Consider the following 17,824-nt stretch of genomic DNA (forward strand, 5'->3'; position numbering starts at 1 on the left):
GGCAGAGTAGGCCCAGGACCAGTTAATAGATTGGTTCAGGGATGTCAGGGCTTCTCATCAGCTTCCCTGTGACTACATCGGAGTTGTAAGATGGCTGTCAGATAGTAAGCATCATACCCAAAAAAGGGAAGGGGAAATCTTATATTTGTGTTTCTCCCTACAGGTGAAGATAACTTCCCAGAAGCCCTCTAACATTTTCTTGTATGTCTCGATGACATGGGTGTGTTTCGTGCTCATATCAAAATAATCACTGGCCGAGTCAGGAATCCCCATGGGCAACTCATTTTAATCAACATTCAGTGTATTGGATTGATGAGAACCCCACAAAACACATAAGACAAAGCTTGAATAGCCAGTGTCTGCAAAATTTTTATGGAATCACATTGTTTTTAAATGCAGGATGAATCCTCAAAAATTGGAAAAATTGTTTCATATTTTCCATTCATTTCTCATAAAAGTTCTTTCTAAAATACCAAAATGGATACATTTCTTTCTTTATTTTGACACATTAACACACACACATACACACATATCTTATAAATATGTTTTGTAATTATTTAATGAGCATTCTAATTCTGATCTCTTTACCAATGGGACCAACATTGCTAGCACACTTTCCAAATTGACCATGGTAAAACACAAAAGTAATTCTCATAGTCGAGATGACACCACATCTTGTGAATCTCTCACTTAAGTAAATAATAAAATATTATTAATCAGCCTTTTCATTCACTCCTTTTTCAAAAGAAGTTTTAAATTCAGGTGCTTCCATAGTCTCAGTTAATTTCAAAACCTCAGGGCTGAAAACGCCCACTAATTTAGAAAAAAAAAAAAAAAAGTCCATGGATTTATTTTATTTCTACTGATTGAAATATATTGGTTTTTAGAGGAAATGTCTTTTGGTTCCAAATTATGTATATTGTGCAGCCTTTGTATGTATTTTCCAAGTGATTTAAATGAATTTGAATCAGCTCATTAGGTTCCAGACTGGTGCTGAACATAATGACTCATTCCTAAATTAATATTGTCTACCCTGAACTACTCCTGTCTAAATCACTTTAATCACTGGAAAGATTCATACTTTTCAAAAGGACAGCCACATTCAAATGAATTCTGCAACAGTTCATTAGGTAATGATGTCATTTATGTTCCCTGGGTCAGCAACTGTGTTCCTGCTCAGCTTTAAAAATGGACTGACTGTGAGCAGATAAACAGGTACTTTGTATGCATTTGACATTCATACATGCACAGAAGGGAGGCATTATGTTGGCATGAAATGTTTCAAATTGGGACATTGCTATGTCTCAGATTCAGCCTCATTTTTGTTTTCTTTTCTTAGCTTAGCAGCTTTATTGGACACATGTTCCTGTCTTTCAGAAGCAGTTAATGTGTCAAATGCTTTGTCACATCTCACTGACACCAGACCGTTAAAAAGGAGGTTCTAACTGGGCTCTAGATTGGGCACAACATAAAGCATGCTTTTAGAGAGAACATCATATTTGACATTTAAATGAGGGCTACTTCAGGAAGATCCTGGAAGCAGTAGACCTGAATTACATTTCTATGGAATAGCAGATAAATAATCTTAGACTTCCCCCTCTCCCTGTCCCTTGAAATTAACAAAAAAAGAACAAACTGAGAGTTAAATGTGCTTAGCATCTTAGCATACTGATGACTGATCTTTGAAATCAGCTTGTCCAACAGTTCTTGAATGTGTATCCAAGAATAATGTCAGGCCAATTCCACGTGAATCACTAGGGGAAGAGTCCCCTGCCCTCACCTAGAAAGTTCTGCAGGTTAGAGAGACCCACAAGGGCATGTGATTCATCTTAGTTCACAGTGCTAGAAATAAAACAAGAACTTTTTTTTTTAAGATTTTTATTTATTTATTTGACAGAGAGAGACAGTGAGAGAGGGAACACAAACAGGGGCAGAGGGAGAGGGAGAAGCAGGCTTCCCGCCGAGCAGGGAGCCCGATGTGACGCTCCATCCCAGGACCCTGGGATCATGACCTGAGCTGAAGACAGTCGCTTAATGACCAAGCCACCCAGGCGCCCCATAAAACAAGAACTTAAACTGTGATCCTAATAGCAGATTCACTAATTTACTAATCTATTAAATCATCCAAACACATTTCGTATGTAAAATCTCTACCTGTTACTGAGTGAGCAAGACCTTACACAAGGATTTTTAAAATATGATATCTAATTTAATCTTTATAACAGTTTTATGTTATGGACAGAACACAGTTGGGACAGGTAATATTTGCTCTGTGATTACGGGCATCTCAGAGTCGGAAGACTTGAAGCCTGAGGTGACTCAGTGGCTAGGGACTAGAATGTTTTCGGTATTATCTTCATTACATGTTTGATGGTTGATGCTGGCCATCTGCTAGGAGCTCACCTGGCCTTCTCAGCTGTGACACCTACACGTTGCCTTCCTGTGTGGCTGGGGTTCCTCAAAGCATGGTAGCTGTACTTGGGTGAGCATTCCAACAGAGCCAGGATGAAGCTGAATCACCTTTATATGACCTGGCCTCCAAAATCAATTAATTTCACTTCTGCTCAGGTCCCAAACCTGCCTAAATTCAAGAGGAGGGAACACATAGACACACTTCTCAATGCAAGGAGGATCAAAGTTGCATTAAAGAGCATAAGATATTGTTATGGCTGTCTTTAATACATGAAGTCTGCCACACCCTCTACTTGACTGACATCATGGAAAAAAGCCACTAGACCAGAGAGCATGAGCAAATAACCAAATACTATGGATTTCTCTATAGGCTTATTGGTACAAGGCCCCAAGTAAAACTCTATAATGGAATTCTAAACAGCATGTTTAAAATGCTATGCAGGTGAACCAGTGACTATTTTTATGGGACTCTTTTCTTTCAGTCAGGGACTTTTTCTTTATTCTGTACACTCATGCACAGAGCAAAGTATCTCAAGTTATACTAGGTCTCCTCAGGCAGAAAAGTTGTCCATTTTCTTTATATTAAGTAGAAGAAATGGTTTGAGGAAGGACACACAAGTTAAGAAAAAAGTCCACAAGAGAACACACAATCTATTGAAACCTGAAGAAATGAATTCTGCTAAGAACTTATTTCATGATAAATTTTTATTAGTTTTTTTTTTTACAAATTTCACAATTAGATTAAGATGTGAAACACAAATATTTTGATAATGTGACTCTAATTGTAACTAATGAATTTTCTCCTCTTGTAGGGGTGATTAACATGGAGAAATCTTTTTCTAACCTATCCTACTCCAAAGTTATCCAGGATATTTTTTTTTTCTCTTCTATCTAGGACGAGGGTGACAAAATGTAAAACATATCCAGGAGCCTAAGAGGCGATGCTAGTTAAGTAAAGTGGCTGGTGAGAAGCAAGAGCATTCTTTAGATAAGGAATGTGCTAAGAAGACACATATATAAATATGATATGTGTGTATGTGTAAGATGGGAAGAGAGAATAATCACCTAGCAGTGAGAATTCTGCAAAAGAATGGAACATACATTCTCATTCTAAAGAGTGTATTAATCATTGAGCTTCAGATAATTGCTGTCTTATTCCCACAAGTAACCCCAATGTTTCCTGGGATATTAAAAATTTTGAAGAAGCTGGAAATTTAGATTTTATCCAAAAAAGAAAACCCAATACTTAAAAAAATTATTGATGAGAAATTCATTTTCTATAAAATACTCTAGCACAGGAGAGGAGTTCCTTCATATTCTGCTGTCTTACGGTATAGTACTTTGGGGAAGGCTCAATATTTATTCATTTTTTGCGGGGAGGGGAAGCTTTGATGTGTGAACCAAGGTCTTAATCATGAAATGCCTTAAAGGTGGGACTGACTGTATATTATTCAATCCCGAATCACTGGCAACCAACACAAAATCTGGCACCAACACAGTCCTAACAAAAGAATGAAAAAAAAATATCAGAACATTGTTTCAAAGTTAAATGACTAGTGTAACCTTAGTATAATTCCAAAAGACCAAGGAATGGACTTCAAGCCTGAACTAGCCAGGGATAGAAATCACATGAGGTAAATCTTCATTTCTTTATAGTCCCTGATGGAAACATAGCATATAGTCAATTGGCCCAGCTGGGTTAAAATAAATCATTTTATTCTAACTTTTGTTTATTTCTGAAAAATTATGTATAAACACATCCTCATGGCAAGAAGATTCAAACAAAAAACTTATCCATGCTCATACATCAAAGTCTCCCTTCTACTTCTTTACTCCCAATCCCTTTCTCAGAGACAACTGTGGTTTACACTTAGACATGTACTTCTTTTTCTACGCCCACTTACATGCATGCATGTATGTATCACATTTATACAGTATCCAAACGAATCATTCTGTATATTGTTCTGAAATTGGCTCCCCCCACCGCTTTTAAGTGGGAAATTTTTGAATTGGTAAGTGCTGAATTGCTTTCTTTATCTGTGTGTCTTCTTTTGCAAGATTGTATAACACCTCATATTGCCATATATTTAAAAAAGCGTTTCCTTATGGATAAGTGTTTCTGTCCCTGGTATTACTTTTAAAATGAATCTGTGATGACAAATCTTAGATGGGCTATTTAAGCATGTGAACAGGTTCCTATGGTACATTTCTAGACATGTGTTGTTGATGAAAAGAACTGAATCCTTTAAAATATTGAATTCATCAAATATTAAATTTCACTTGATAGTACTAACCTGCATTCCTTTTAAATGCTTAACAAATTTAATATTCCACCACAAGTAAATGAGGATATCTGTTTCTTCACATTCTTGCCAGCACAAACATTATCGATGCTTACGATTTTTGTTTCCAATTTAATGAATGAGAACTGATAATTTGTTATCATTTTATGTTTCTCTGAATGCCGATGAAGTTAGGTATATGTTCATATATTTATTGATCATTTGTGTTTTTCTCTTTATATGAATTACTTGTTCATATTTGCCTAATTATCCCTGGGCCCTTTTATTCATATTTATTACATTTTTTATATATTATACATATTTAATCCATGATTTCTTAAATATGTTTAAAATTTTTCTTTCTGCCTACATATTTGGCTTTAAGGTAATTTCTGTCTTTGTAAGTTAAGAATGAAAGAATATGACCTGGTCAAGCAACTTAATCTCTCTGTGCCTTAATTTTCTCAGCTAAAAATGTTAATAACATAATATGGTATTTTGACTGTTAAGCAGATACACAGAAATCGGTAGCACTGTACCTGGTACATATTAAGCAGTCAATAAACGTTAACCATTATAATTTTGTGTTAATAACCCTTTAATTGGTGGATTTGGTTCTCATATTTTATTTTTGTATCAATGTTCATAAATGAGCCTGACTTAGAGTTGTGTTCTGTACTGAGCTTTATGAACTCTCTTAGTCTCACAAAATCAACTAAGCAGAGCAATATAATTCATCTGTGTTTTTGTTCTTCAAGAAGGAAGCAGGGATTTATTTCTGAAGGTGACTCATTTGGCTTCAGAGGTTCTTAACTCCAATGTCTATTTAAGAAATAATCCGCAATTGGATAAGCACACCCAGCACCAATCCAAGTTTTCCAATCGATAATGATGAAAGTACATGTGTCTGAAAGATGATACAAACAAGTTAAAGTTATCATAACTGCACTTCATTCTTCACTATAAACTTTTCTCTCCTGAGTGAGTAGTACATGACTTGTCCAATATTGTCCAATTGTCAGAATTTATTGCCAAGTACGTGACTTGTCCAATATTGTCCAATTGTCAGAATTTATTGCCAAAGTCCCACACATTCGATTCCTATCATTTGTTATCCATTCACAGCCATGCAAACCATGCAGACGGGAAATGAATACAGGCATGTAGCATTATTTGGCCACAAAAAAATCCCAGTGATGTAGACATTAAGATAAATTCCATGATATATCTTATTTTGATGAAAACACTAACTTGAAAATGAAAAGGTTGATCTATTTCTATGTCAAGGAGAACTCAGAGAAAACAAAATATTTATTCAAACCATGCAGAAGTCAAGTCACAGAATAGAGCCCTTTTTAAAAGGGGGGCTATATGGAAGCAAATGTTGACCAACTAATAATTCTTTTTTTTTTTAAGATTTTATTTATTTGACAGAGAGAGACACAGTGAGAGAGGGAACACAAGTGAGGGAGTGGGAGAGGGAGAAGCAGGCTCCCACCAAGCAGGGAGCCCTATGCAAGGCTCGATCCCAGGATCCCTGGGATCATGACCTGAGCTGAAAGCAGTCGCTTAATGACTGAGCCACCCAGGCGCCCCACCAACTAATAATTCTTGATGAATGACATTGCTGATATTGGTGGATGAAAGAGGTAAAAAGTTAAGGCAAGATGGAGGAAATGACAGTGTGGGAGATAGTATCTGCGGAACACTGATAAAGGGAAATGAGGACGAAGAAGGATTAGAAAATGAGGGCAAATAAGATAACTCAAAGTCGTAAGGACTTTTATCTTTTAAAATTTTTCTCTAGTCATTCATAGAAATAGGCAGCATTTTTTCATTTTGTCCTATATTTCTGTTTTATTCAATTACACCAGTCCTTGGAGACTTTCTTCTTTCTGATTAATGTCATTATTCAAAACGTATTTTAGAGAGAAAGATCTTAAACTGAACATAGTGGGAAAATCATGTTTTTTATGTCTCAAAACAGAAACTCCATATAGAATCAGCATACCACAATATTCTAATGTTTAAAAAGAAAAAAAGAAAATCATTTTTCCCCTATTTTTGCCAGAAGCTTTAGGATCCCAGACTTTTATATGCTAGGAAATAGAGTCATACCTTTTATAATCTCTTATATACAAATCTCAGAGTGTACATTATTTTTGTCTGAATGTAGACAGTACCATTTACCCCCATGGTTGCCTATTCCTCACTGTTTAAAAGAAAACAAAAAATAATACTTGTGTTAAAACAATTGAATGAGTTAAATCAGCATGTTGAGGAGTTATCTTCTCCTTAGGAATGTTTAGTAATGCTGTCTATCAGACAACTTTGTAACTTATGCATTTTTTAATAAGGAAGGCATGGTTCCATACACTGAGTAAGTACTCAAAACATAATTATGATGAAATTTCTCCCAACGAAATGATGATTTAATTATTTAATAAAGTTAATTATTTTTGTTTTAAATTCTTCTTATTAAGTTATTGAGAGGAAATAAAAATATATTCATTTTTAGACTTTTAACAGTTCAAGTCATGTTCTAGTAAAGAAAAAAAAAGTTTTCAGTATTGGAGCACTTCACTTCCAGGTAAGTTATAGTAGATTTCGGAAGTTTCATTCAGTTGATGAATTATAAAACCTAGATACATTACAATGCCTATATTTTAAAACATCAATGGCTGTAAGAAAATGAGGGCTAGTGGAACAGAAGTCCAGAGAGGAGAGACCCAGCAGAGGTGAGTGGAAGACCCCAGTCATTTTTGTTCTGGTGGCATTTATTAGGTTTGAATTAGGAATTGAGATGTGTGGCATATTTCAGGCAGGGGAACCTTCCTAGGGAAGAGAAAACAGATCTTTCACCCGTTATGCAGAGCTAGAGTGAGAAAGGGCACAAATAGGGAGATCTCTTATACTGTTGTGCACCTGCTTCTAAAATTTCCAATTCCTGGAGCTGTACAGAAGACTAAAGAAATAAGCCTAAACATTCCAAATGGCAAAGGAGTATACTCATCTTTATGAAAACACCACAGAGTAGGGAGTGTGCAGGCTAGGAGGTGAAATCCAGACTTGGCCCTGGCAGAAAACCTCATGCCTTAGAAATAGAGGCAACCAAAGATCTCTTTACCAAAACTGTAACCTGATTTGGATTGAGGTCATCAGCCCCACATTCCTTCTGCCTAACAGAGCATGGTGTTAACCCTGTCTGGCTGAGTATTATATAGTCTGGAGTCTCTGGTTCTTTTTTACACAATCAAAACACTAAACTTAAAAAAATATCAAGGCTATGTGACCAGTAACCAACAATTAAAAAAACAGACAATAGAATAAGGCCCATGAATATTGAAATTAGCAGATTATGAAATATATGAAAATAATTATGAAAAATATGCTCATGGGATAGACAAAAAATGGGAAAAAGAGATAAGAGGATGAAAAATTGCAACCCCAAACTGGAACCTATTAAAAATAAGTGGACATTTTTGAATTAAAAAATAAATAACTGAAATTAAGATCTTCATGGGTGAATTTAACAATAGATTGGACATAGCATTATTAGTGAATAGAAAAACAAGTAAATGAAAAATACAAAACTGATGCACAGAAAGAGGAATGGGAAAAAGTGTGAGAGACATGTCACACATATTTCAGTTAGTCTAATAGTTGCATAAACTGAGTCTCAGAGGGAGAAAAGAGAAAGAACATGACAGTAGAAATAGTTAGAGACAATCACCAAAAATTTTCCACAACTGATGAATGACATCAATCCAGACATAAAAATTAACAGAAGAAGAAATTGAAAATCTTAATCTCACATCTGAATCTGAATCAAGAACTTGAATCTGTTATTAAAAACAATCCCAGAAAGAAACCCCAGACCCACATGGCCTCAAAATGAGTTCTTCCAAATATTCAAGGAAGAAATAATACCAATATTGAACAAATTCAACCAGCAAGTAAGAAAAAGAGGGAACACTTTTCCAGCTCCTTTGTAAGACCCAGGGAAACCCAACACCAAAACTTCACAAGGATATTAAAGGAAAGGAAAATTACCAACAAATTTCTTTCAGCCACATAAATGCAGTGATCCTAAATCCAATCCTAGAAAATCAGACCCAGCAACATATAAATAGGACAATATATCACGAAACGTGTGGTTTATTCCAGGAATATAAGGTCGGTTTAGCATTTGGAAAATGCATGCATATGTTCACCAAAAGACATGCACATGAATATTCATAGCAGCAGTATTCATAAAGCCAACCTGGAAACTACCCAAAGGCTTATCAACAGTTGAATGGATAAATAAATGATGGCATATTCACACAATGCAATACTATATAGCAATGAGAATGAACAAAATATAGCCACTCACAAATATAGTATTGAGGGAAACAAGCCAGAAAGAAAAAAAGTACCTATTTAAGATGCAATTTGCATAAAGTACAAAAAGAGGCAAAGTAATCCATGATGTTAAAAGTCTGGATAATGGCTCCCCCCGGGGTGGAAGAAAGATCATGATTAGAAGGAGGCATGAGGGGGGCTTCTGTGTGTTGGTACATTGTGTGTTACATTTGTAAAAACGTATTAAGCTTTACACCAATGCTATATGCACTTTTCTGTATGTATCATAACTTCAATGTCAAATTAAGGAATAAATGTGTTCTACTCGGGAAAAATATCTCACTTCAGGACTATCTATCCTAAAAAAAAAAAAAAAAGGAATTTAGTCCCCTCTTCCACCACTCATCATGTTGGTTATTTTAGTGACAATACTCAAGAAAATGGGATGAAGTATTATTTAAAGTATTGGGACTGTTTATGATTCATTTACTTAATCGGGGATTGCATTTGCCTTTCACAAATGGTTATAGGTTTACATTTTCTGCAGGTGGAATTATTCACTCCAGGATGAAACAGAAGATACCCACTGATCAAAAGTAAGAAAATAAAAGATATGGCTGGGAAAAAAATAATCCTCTCTAACAAATCCATTAGAGAAGTAGTTTAACTTTGAACAGCATCATTTACAGAATCAATTTCATAATTTTGTCTTTTGGCAGATTTTCAAAGTTTTCAAAATATAGCTAGTTCTGTAATTTAAGTCCCACAGCAGTAGTGCCGAGTTAATTTTCTAATTTCTTAGTATGAGAGTCAATCTGCATAATCAGTTTCTGAAACAATGGTTATATTTCCCCTGTTAAATATCTGCTTAAAGGAGAGTATTCTTTGATCTGTGACTTACAAGGGAGAAAGATAATGAACCTAAATACAATGGGTCCAAATCAACACATTTTTTAAAACATTTTTTTATTTAAATTCAATTTAGTTAACATATAGTGTCTTATTAGTTTCAGAAGTAGAATTTAGTAATTCATCAGTTGCATATAACACTTGGTGCTCATTATATCAAGTGCCCTCCTTAATTCCTACCACCCAGTTACTACCACATTCCCCCTAGACCTCCCCTCCAGCAACCCTGTTTATTCCCTCTAGATGGAACTAGACGGTATTATGCTAAGTGAAATAAGTCAGAAAAAGACAAAGATCATATGATTTCACTCATATGTGGAATTTAAGAAACAAAACAGATGAACAAAGGGGAAGGGAAGATAAAAATAAAACAAGATGAAAAGAGAGAAGGAGGCAAATCAACACATATTTAAGAGCATCTAAAATGCTCTAAATCCGGGGTGCCTGGGTGGCTCAGTCGCTAAGCCTCTGCCTTCAGCTCAGGTCATGATCCCAGGGTCCTGGGATGGAGCCCTGCGTCGGGCTCCCTGCTTGGTGGGAAGCCTGCTTCTTCCTCTCCCACTCCCCCTGCTTGTGTTCCCTCTCTCGCTGTGTCTCTCTCTGTCAAATAAATAAATAAAATCTTTAAAATAAATAAATAAATAAATAAATAAATAAATAAATAAATAAATAAAATGCTCTGAGTCCAAGCACTAGCTGTGTGGTAGTTAATATGTTAACAATGGCTACTAGTTTGCAAATAATTAAATTAAAGCAACTTTAAATTGTTGAAATTAATAATGTAAATACAGAATATTTAGAAAAGAAAGGATTTATGTTCATAGTATAGAGTTGGGGAGGTGGTTAACTAGGAAATGCATTCATATATATTCCTCAGATAGATAAAGTAGAACTAGCCCTCCTGAAAGAAACAGCTTTGCAAAGTATTGTGTTTTCATGGAAATGTAAAAAGTATAGTATCAGTCGATACAGTTGGCAGTTGGGAATAGATGGTCAGAACACTGGGTTTTCGTGTCACCTATAGGCAATGGGTCCTTACGTAAAGGTTCCAAGGGCAGAGCCATGATTAGGTCTGCCTCTTAGTGAGAAGACTCAGGCATTAGATTGAAAATAGATCTGAGATGGTGAGGAGCTGAGCAAGAAGAGCAGCCATGGATTCATAGAGGTTGCCCCAAAGGACATGCATAGGAGAATAAACTATTAAGTGAAATTTGGATACAATTCTCAGTCATATTCTGTTTTTTGTGTGTGTGTTTGTTGTTTCAGTTTGTTTTACTGGTCATTTTAGATGCTCTTAGAGTGATATGCACGAGAAACACCCCCTGGCCCCCCCACCACTTATGGAGTCCTAGTTTCAGATCTGGGAGTAAAAGCATCTGGAAATCCTTCCCATATAGCTGTAATATACTTTGTTAAAGTAACATTTCCAATCATCAGTGTTTCTGATGTGCTGTGTAAACGTTCCCATGAGACTTCTGCAGACAACTGTGGACCATTGTGGGTATGCATTTGTAAGTATCCTAAGATATCTACCCATTGACCTATAACTTTTTATCCCATAATAATGGAAGCCGTGTACATGCCTTGAAAGAAACTGACCATTACTCTGTTGGCCCATCACTCTTCCCCACTGGAGGTGTTAGGTAATCTTTCAAATCACCAGTTAACACAAATAATGAAAATTTGCTACATTCTAAGGTAGAGGAGCTGAAACAAATACAAGTTGGGCTTCTATCTTAGAGTATGAGCTCAGTATCCCGAGAAACTAGCACAGGGCTGGTCATATGGTAGAAGGTCAGTACATATTTAATTGAACGGAACTGACTGGAAGAAATTAGTATTTTTCACATATGAAAAGACTTTTTTGTTATGCCAACTAGAAGGACCTTAGTAGCCTTGATTTCTTCCACAAATTGTCCAAAAGCTAGTCCTGTTCTAATGTTTGTGTTATTGTCTCCCTGAACTTAAGTTATTAAACTCTGATCATTAATTTTCTAAACTTCATGGGGAACAGTGTCACTCACAGGTCACAGTGAAGTAGAATATCATACAGGAGTATAAAAGTCAGAATTTTGTACTTGAGCTTACCTGTGACTTGGGTTAAGTCACTGACTTTTCTGTCCCTTACGTTTGCCATTTAGCTGTGTCATTCCCAACTATGAGCTACTTTTCATCTAGGGGTTTCTGTAAAAGGTAATGTGGTTGTTAATAAGGTCCTTTGAGATTATTTGAGGAAAACATTTGATATGTAACATGTGATAGCTTATTGTTTTCTTAAATCAGAGTCAAGTGGAAGGTCCTAGTTCAAGAAATCATTAGCAAAATAGTACTCAAAGAGCAAATGTCCAGAGAGTGATATGCACGAGAAACGCCCCCTGCCCTTCCCAATTTTTCACACTTACTTTCATGTAGGCAGCAGTGAAAAAACAGCTCTAACAAGAAAACCTCCCTTAAAATTTGTCATTTTTGTAAAACAAGGGGGTTGCATCTAGATTATTAAGAAAGCTATCAGAGAGTTGAGTTTTTGGAAATGATAAACATTAAACACGGAAGGTTAATTTCTTTGGTCCATTTTGCATTTTTTTCCCTCAAAACCACAGCAAAGATAAGCTTTATATTTTAAATTTTTGTTGAAGTCTTTTTACAAAGATATTCTTGTTTCACATTGCTCTTGAGATATTTGTTTAATTGCATCAAATAATTGAACTGTTTTGCATACACAAATAACATTTTGTTATTTGGCTGGGATGTGACTTCCATCCTTTGTTGAAAAAAAATTAATTATAATCTAACTGAAACAGAGCTTAGATAAACTAGTGTTAGTTCCAAATGTTAAAATCAAGGCACTATTAATGCCTTCTAGATCAAATATTAGTAGGCCTACTAAATATTCATTAATTTTCAGATACCTAATATATCTAGAAATTCATTGCACTGTTTCCTGTTCCACCACTGTATCCACTGTTGTATTTACTATCACTAACAATGGAGTTTTGGTTGGCTGCCTACTCCTTATGTCACTCTGCAGGACTGGCTGTTGAGCTTCCTTTGCAAAATGCAAGGAAATTAAGAACTCAAGAAAAGAGAAAGGAGTAAGATTTGCCCCAGCTAATAGCATTCTATGTTGGGTTATATTCTAGAATTGCTGCCTGTCCTCAAATTCTTTTGAGCTAAAATTTGCCAAAGTAGATAAGACAATGGCTAAACTATCCATTTTATTTGCCACATGGATGTTTGTCTTATTATCCCTAATATCCAACATTATAAATCATCTATGGTGCCTAATACAGATCCAGGCACTGGGGCAAAAGTTGCAAAACATTATCAATGTTGACACAGTGGTGATATGATTAGATGAGCCTATATCATAAAAAGTTTCCAGCAAGAATTTAATACAGTTATCAAGTAGTTCTGGAAAATGAGCATGCACCAAAGGATTTCACACGTTACTGAGAAATGAGTCTGGGGTAGAAATGGTGGTATAAATTGCAGTGTAATGTGATATAACATAAATATGAATTTTACAGTGTATCATTTGACTTTTGGCAGCTGTTACTGAATATTTAAGTGTCCTGTGGGTGCCTGCAAATTGCAAGGCTTCAGAAATGGAATGTGGCGATGTCCTTTTTGTTTAAATATCCTGCCACAATAACTCACCTGCCATCAACAAAATGGGCCTGCAGATGAAAAAATGGTAGCATCTGGAAGCCCGTTGATAATGTGTTTTTGGACTTTAGATAAGTTGCTTATTTTGAAGAGTGGCTGCCAATATCTCTTCCCACCACCAAGCTGTCAGGAGCATTTGGTAGTCGTGCTAAGCGTAGTGCATTTATGGATATGTTTGCCTGGGTGTTTGAATGATGAGATCACAGGCCTGTGTGTCACTTGAATAAGAAAGCTGGAAAACAGTCCTGCCTTGCTAGTGCTCAATAACATTAGTGGTTAGGGAATTTGGGGGAGAAAAAAAGAAAAGAGGGAGGAAGAAGGAAGGGAAGGAGGGAGGAAGATACTGCCTGACTGTGTATCAGACTTCCTTGACTAAAATAAGTCCAGATTATCATTCTACGGCAGTGTTACACAGTGGAAACAAATGCAAACCATTTATGTAATAACAAATTTTCTGGTAGTCACATTTAAAAAGTAAAACCAAATGGGTGCAATTTGTAATAATATATTTAGTTAATCCATAATTGTATCATTTCAACATGGAATCAATAAAAAAACTATCCATGACATATTTTACCTTTCTTTTGTATTGTGTCCAGGATCTGGTATGTATTTTACATTTGAGCACATCTCAGCTCAGGTTAATCACACTTCAAGCACCTAATTGCTACATGTGGCCAGCGGACCACTGTACTGGACACTCCAGGTCCAGAGCTCCTTATGAAATCAGGCTAAAGCCAATCCCCAGAGAAGAACACATCACTTCTTAGCTTCTACCCCTGGCCCTATTCTGCTTTTCTGACCTGGCTCTCCCCAAATACATCACTTGTACAAAAATCCTCATTTCGGGCCTTGCTTTGAGGGAAATTGACCTAAGCCAATGCTTAATAAAAGTCTGTGGTTCTTACTTAATGATTACTCCAACAGATTTCTTCTTGATATGACCTCATACTTGCCATAACTGCTTTCTCCTTTCTCTTCAACTTCTACTCATCTCTTTCCATTTCCACTTGTATTAGAGAACATAATGGTGTTCTGTAGAAGCCACCATAGTCAGCCGCAGCCCCTACCCATCCATTGAAAAGAGACTGAATCACGTGGTAAGGTAACCAACAATGATAACTACGGATTTGGGCTTAATTTTCCAATTTGGAACTAACTTCTGTGCAATGTGTTCATAACACTTCTATCTCTGGAATGGGTTCTGCCTGTTTTTAATTTCTCCAAATGCAATCCCAGGGTCAGTAAGAGTGTTCAGGGTGAACAATAAATACACTGAGGTAAAAAGTCAAAACAAAAACCCTTTTCAAAAGACTAGTGTCAAAAAGGAGAAAGAGATTTTGACAATTCCTTGTGAGATGTATTTGAATATGTCCTTTAGTTTATTCCTTTTTTAATATCACTCACTCATTCCATTAAGAAAAACAACAAGCATTTGGTTCCTCTCATCATTTGGGAACAAAGTAAAAGACCTTATAAGCATTCCTGCTTTTATGTAGCTCAAGCATAGTGATGGGTGAATTGCTAACGGTTCCCAAGATGGCAGAAAATTGGCTAACGAGAAAATGTTACATATCGGCAGCATTGACTCAAAGATAACACTGAAGCTGTCTGTCAAGCAGCTATGCAAGTTTATCTTATTGACTTTTTTTTTGCTTGTTTTTTGTTTGTTTATTTTTAAGACTTGAGCAGAAGCAAACTGGCAAGTTGCAAACCTGCTGACTGGCAAGTGGTAAGAACATTAACGACATTTTAAAATCAGTTCAGTTCAAAAGAAGTCGAAAGGAGAAAGAAAACTCTTCGCCATTTGTGAATTAAACTTCAAATAGCTCTGCAATTTGTTCTCATTCATTTGAATTCATGGTGATCTCAAGTGCACTTTTTCTAAGGAATTCTTCAGACTTGGTCATAATAGGAGAAACAGGTTGGTGAATGTAAATCTTTATTTATTTCATCAGTGAAGATAATCAGTTGAAATAGAGGATAAAAAAAGAATATACAAAAAGAAAAAAGTAAACTATGTCAAAGTAAACCAAACTGTTAAGTGAGAGGTAGAATATCATTATGGATGAGTGTCTCAATCCAGTCAATAAAAATGCAATAAACTGGGTAATTTATAAATGACAAATTTATTTCTCATAGTTCTGGAGCTGGGGAGACCAAAATCAAGGCACCAACAGATCTAGTATCTGGTGAAGGTCTGTTTCCTTGTTTATTAATGGCCAGCAGTCTCCTCCCTGAGTCCTCACTTGGCAGAAGGGTAAAGGGAGTTCTCTGGGGTCTCTTCTATAAGGGTGTTAATCCCATTCATGAGGGCTCTGTTCTCATGACCTAACAATCACCTCACAAAAGCCCCACATCTTTTTTTTTTTAAGTCCCACATCTTAATACCATCACATGGGGGACTAGTTTTCAACATGTGAATTTGGGGGTGGGGTGGGGGTGGGGCACATGTACAAATAGTCAATAGCAAGAAATATCAAACTTGGAGTTAGCAGATTGGAGTTGTATTCGTTACATCTGACCTTGCCTGAAACATTGAACCTCTTGGGGCCACGGTGTTCATCTGTAAATGGGAGGACTGGACTAAGTGATTATTAAAGTCCCCACCAGTACTACGGTTCTCTGATTCCAAGTCAGCTTGTGCAAAGATGGTTGATGTGGTCCTGCTTGTTTTGCCTTAACTGGAGGTATATTCCTGGGTCAGTAGGTACGGTGGAAAGAGTTTTGAGGACAGATAAATTCAAGTTTAAATTCTACACCTACCACTTATCTATATGACCTTGAGCAAATTACTGGCTCATCTGAAAAGCAGACATAATAATACCTACTTCCCAGAGTTTTACTGATGTCCTTGAACAATGTCGGGAGGCCATTTTCCTGACACATCTCCCCTGTATGCAAGGAAATAGTTCTCCACAGGAAACTGGCTTCTTCCTTAGCCTGTGCAAAGCAGTATGGGTGATAGAGAGGCAACTGGGCTTCAGTCCACTCCTGGAAACAACTTGTGATGCCCCAGGGGATGCCATTCCACATTAACCATTTCCCCAGAAGGCCAAGGGAACCTAAGGGAACCAGGTGGCTGCTTAGGTAAATAAGCAGACTGACACAAAGAAATATTTCCTAAGATTCAACTATGACAAGAGATCTAGAGAAATAATGCAAGACACTGAAAGAGAGGGGTAGGAGTGAAAGGGAAACTGACCTATGCATCTGTCTAACTCTTGGCCAGGGCACCAGAGACTTTCAGTAAGCCTGGCATTTTGATCCACTGCAGAAGAAAGGATTTGGGACTTTCCCACATCAAAATTGCAAAAAGCATACTGCTTTATATTTCTCATAATGCAAAATAAAGCCACTGGCATTGTAGTTCATCTTCTCTGGCACATTCTCAGTGGATAATAAGCACACCAGGTTGTGATGGTGATATTTTTTTGCATGAGTTTTCTGAATAAATGAAGATATTTCATATGTCAAATCATCATTATATCTAATATCTCCTGTTTAACGTGTCCAAGAACATAATTTTTGATTTGAGCAATTTGCATATGCATATTGTCTTATTATCTTAATACAATACTGTTTGGGAAGATTGATTCCTAAACACATGATGGGAATACAATTACCCTGATGAGCTCTGGTTTAAATTATCAGAAAACTTTCTAAATGTGTTTACATTCTGGATTGTATAAATTAATCATTAAAACAAGAATTAAGGATTTAGCAGAAAGGTTGTATGGCTTCTTAACTAGGTTTTCCTTTTTTTCCCTTTTATACATGTATACCGAGGTGTTCCCTATTAACTATGAGTTATGTCGAGACTACTAATATACTGGCAGAGAAGGGAAAGGAAAGCAAGAGAAACCTGATATTTAGGAGAATTACATCAAAGCAGAAAGAAGTTGTTATTTAGTATCTATAGGTTTGGTAAAAATCTAATTTATTTTTTAAGAAAATTAGATTTTTACCAAACCTATAGATACTAAATAAAATCTAATAATTTTAGTAAAATTTGTCTGCATGAGTAATTCCATTTTATTTTATTTATTTTATGTTTTTTGAAGAACTCCATTCTTTCTTTTTTTTATAATTTTTTATTGTTATGTTAATCACCATACATTACATCATTAGTTTTTGATGTAGTGTTCCATGATTCATTGTTTGTGCATAACACCCAGTGCTCCACGCAGAATGTGCCCTCTTTAATACCC

The sequence above is a fragment of the Zalophus californianus genome, chromosome 1 (assembly GCF_009762305.2).
Source record: "Zalophus californianus isolate mZalCal1 chromosome 1, mZalCal1.pri.v2, whole genome shotgun sequence".
Lineage (NCBI taxonomy): Eukaryota > Metazoa > Chordata > Mammalia > Carnivora > Otariidae > Zalophus > Zalophus californianus.